The sequence below is a fragment of the Arachis ipaensis genome, chromosome B5 (assembly GCF_059453495.1).
Source record: "Arachis ipaensis isolate K30076 ecotype BB chromosome B5, ASM5945349v1, whole genome shotgun sequence".
Lineage (NCBI taxonomy): Eukaryota > Viridiplantae > Streptophyta > Magnoliopsida > Fabales > Fabaceae > Arachis > Arachis ipaensis.
In genome coordinates, this window is record NC_142440.1 from 76,211,343 (window position 1) to 76,215,527 (window position 4,185).

The window sequence follows — 4,185 nt, forward strand, 5'->3', positions numbered from 1 at the left end:
ATGTTGATCATGGTTATGGCCTTGCACTCTCTCTTGGGATTTTCTTCTGTATTGCTTGGGAGAGTACTGGGAGGAGTTTCAGTAATCTTCTTACTCAGCTGACCTACCTGTGCCTCCAAATTTCTAATGGAGGACCTTGTTTCATTCATGAAACTTAGTGTGGTCTTGGATAGATCAGAGACTATGGTTGCCAGGCCAGAATGGCTCTGTTCAAAATTCTCTATCTGTTGATGAGAAGATGATGGAAAAGGCTTGCTATTGCTAAACCTATTTCTTCCACCTTTATTATTATTGAAGCCTTGATTAGGCTTCTGTTGATCCTTCCATGAGAAATTTGGATGATTTCTCCATGAAGGATTATAGATGTTTCCATAGGGTTCTCCCATGTAATTCACCTCTGCTATTGCATGGTTTTCAGGATCATAAGCGTCTTCCTCAGAAGATGCCTCTTTAGTACTGTTGGATGCAGCTTGCAATCCATTCAGACTCTGAGAAATCATATTGACTTACTGAGTCAATATTTTGTTCTGAGCCAATATGGCATTCAGAGTATCAATTTTAAGAACTCCCTTCTTCTGAGGCGTCCCATTGTTCATAGGATTCCTCTCAGAGGTGTACATGAACTGGTTATTTGCAACCAATTTCAATGAGTTCCTGAGCTTCTGTAGGGGTTTTCAGATGAAGAGATCCTCCTGCAGAATGGTCCAATGACATTTTTGACAACTCAGACAGACCATCATAGAATATACTTATGATGCTCCATTCTGGAAGCATGTCAGTAGGACACCTTTTCATCAGTTGCTTGTATCTTTCCCAAGCTTCATAGAGGGATTCTCCTTCCTTCTGTCTGAAGGTTTAGATTTCCACTCTAAGCTTGCTCATCTTTTGAGGTGGAAAAAATTTGGCCAAGAAAGCACTGACCAGCTTATCCCAAGAGTTAAGGCTATCCTTAGGTTGTGAATCCAACCATGTTCTAGCTCTGTCTCTTACAGCAAAAGGGAAAAGCCTAAGCCTGTAGACCTCGGGATCAACTCCATTGGTCTTGACAATGTCACAGATTTGCAAGAATTTAGCTAAAAACTGATGAGGATCTTCCACTGGAAGTCCATGAAACTTGCAGTTCTGCTGCATTAGAGAAACTAATTGAGGCTTAAGCTCAAAGTTGTTTGCTCCAATTACAGGAAGTGAGATGCTTCTTCCATAGAAGTTAGAAGAGGGTGCAATAAATTTACCAAGCATCTTCCTTGCATCTCCACCATTGTTGTTGGGTTCGGCCATGTCTCCTTCTTTTTCGAAAATTTCTGTTAGGTCCTCTCCAGAGGGTTGTGCTTTAGCTTCTCTTAGTTTCCTCTTAAGAGTCCTTTTAGGTTCAGGATCAGCTTCAATAAGAATGTCTTTATCGCTATTCCTGCTCATACGAAAAAGAAGAGAACAGAAAAGAAGAGGAATCCTCTATGTCACAGTATAGAGATTCCTTTAAGTGAGTAGAAGAAGAGAAGAATAGAAGAAGGAGAAGATAAAAATTTGAACACAGAGAAGAAGAGGGGGTTCAAATTATGAGTAGAAGAGAAGTGTTAGTAGATAAATAAATAAATAGAAAGAGATGAGAGGGGGAAGAATTCGAAAATTAAATAAAATAAACTAAAAATATTTTTATTTTTATTTTAAATGTTAATTAGAATTCAAAAATTAAGGAGGAAAATAAAATTAAATTGAAATTTAAAACAATTAGTTAATGAAAAGAAATTTTTTGAAAAAGAGGTTAGTGATTTTCGAAAATAAGAGAGAGAAAAGTAGTTAGGTGGTTTTGAAAAAGATAAGAAATAGTAAAACAAACAAAAAGTCAAGTAATTAATTGAAAAAGATTTGAAAATCAATTTTGAAAAATATTTGAATTGGAAATTGAAAGGATTTGATTTTGAAAATTAAAGTTGATTACTTGACTAACAAGAAACTAACAGATATGATTCTAAAATTTAAAGATTGATCCTTTCTTAATAGGCAAGTAACAACTTGAAATTTTTAAATCAAAATATTAAATGCTAGCAAAGAATTAAAAAATATGAAACAAAATAAGAAAAATATTTTTGAAAATCAATTTGAAATTTTTGAAACTATGAAAGAAAAATGAAAAAGATTTGATTTTTGAAAAAAATTTGAAAAAGATAGAATTTTTTAATTGAAATTTTGACTTGATTCATAAAAAACAATTAAATTTTAAAACTTTATAACTAAATCAATTCAAACTTTCGAAATTTATGAGAAGAATAAAGGAAAGATATTTTTTTGATTTTTGAATGTTTAATGGGGAAAGAGAAAAATAATAAAAAGACTCAAAACATGAAAATTATGAATCAAAACACACAATGCATGCAAGAACATCTTGAATGTCTAGATGAACATCAAGAACACTTTGAAGATCAAGATGAACATCAAGAACTTATTTTTGAAAATGTTTAAGAAAAGACACATATGCAAGACATCAAACTTAAAAATTTTCAAACTTTAGCCACTAAGGATTCAAAAATGCATATGAAAAACAAGAAAAGACACAAAATAAGAAAAATCTAAAACTCAAACAAAGGAGATCATCAAGAACAACTCGAAGATCATGAAGAAGACCATGCATGAGTTTTCGAAAATTTTAATGAAAAATTAAAAAAATACAATTGACACCAAACTTACAAATTGACACTAGACTCAAACAAGAAACACAAAATTATTTTTAGTTTTATGATTTTATAATTTTTTTTTGGATTTTTCGAAAATTATTTGGAAAAAGAAAAATAAGGATTTCAAAATTTTTAATAAGAATTCCAGGAATCATGCAATGTTAATCTAAAACTCCGGTCCAGGAATTAGACATGGCTTACTAGCCAGCCAAGCTCTCAGTGAAAGCTTCGGTCCAAAACACTAGACATGGCCAATGGCCAGCCAAGCTTTAGCAGATCATTACATACAACAGCTAAATTGCTGAGAAAGACAAAGAAGCTCTTCTAAGGATAGTTGAAACCTCGGTCCAAAAGATTAGACATGGCATAACAGCCAGCCAGGATTCAACATATCTCATGAAACTCTAGAATTCATTCTTAAAAATTCTGAAGAACATAGAATAATTTATTTTTTGAAATTTTTTTTTTTGAAAATAAAAATAAAAGCAAAAAGCTTAAAATTAAAATAAAATTACCTAATCTGAGCAACAAGATGAACCGTCAGTTGTCCAAACTCGAACAATCCCCGGCAACGGCGTCAAAAACTTGGTGCACGAAATTGTGATCTCAACGGCGCCAAAAACTTGGTGCGCACGATTATAATCTCAACTCCTTTTCACAACTCCGCACAACTAACCAGCAAGTGCACTGGGTCGTCCAAGTAATAAACCTTACGTGAGTAAGGGTCGATCCCACTGAGATTGTCGGCTTAAAGCAAGCTATGATCATCTTGTAAATCTCAGTCAGGCAGATTCAAATGGTTATGGGATTTTGATAATTAAAATATAAATAAACTTAAAATAAGATAGAGATACTTATGTAATTCATTGGTAAGAATTTTAGATAAGCGTATGGAGATGCTTTGTTTCCTTTGAATTCTGCTTTCCCACTGCCTCCATTCAATCCTTCATACTCCTTTCCATGGCAAGCTGTATGTTGGGGGGATCACCGTTGTCAATGGCTACCGTCCGTCCTCTCAGTGAAAATGGTCCAAATGCGCTGTCACCTCACGGCTAATCATCTGTCGGTTCTCACTCATGCTGGAATCGGATCCGTTGATCCTTTTGCATCTGTCACTACACCCAGCACTCGTGAGTTTGAAGCTCGTCACAGTCATCCCATCCCAGATCCTACTCAGAATACCACAGACAAGGTTTAGACATTTTGGATCTCAAGAGTACTGCCAATTGATTCTAGCTTATACCACGAAGACTCTGATCTGAACCAGGAGCCCAAGAGATAAACACTCAAGCTATTGCGGATAGAACGGAAATGGTTGTTAGGCACGCATTTCTACGCGAGAATGATGATGAGTATCATGGATCATCACATTCATCAGGTTGAAGTACGAGTGAATATTTTGGAATAAGAATAAGCTTGAATTGAATAGAAAAAAATAGTACTTTGCATTAATTCATGAGGAACAGCAGAGCTCCACACCTTAATCTATGGGGTGTAGAAATTCCACCGTTGA

At 34.7% G+C, this 4,185-nt stretch overlaps 1 non-coding gene across 1 annotated transcript; it reads left to right on the plus strand.

Moving 5' to 3' along the window:
- The first annotated feature begins 768 nt into the window (after nucleotides 1-768).
- LOC148564670 (small nucleolar RNA R71) lies at nucleotides 769-876 on the plus strand. The gene has a single exon (XR_015884090.1). It is a non-coding gene; the product is annotated as a small nucleolar RNA R71 (small nucleolar RNA).
- The last annotated feature ends 3,309 nt before the right edge of the window (nucleotides 877-4,185 follow it).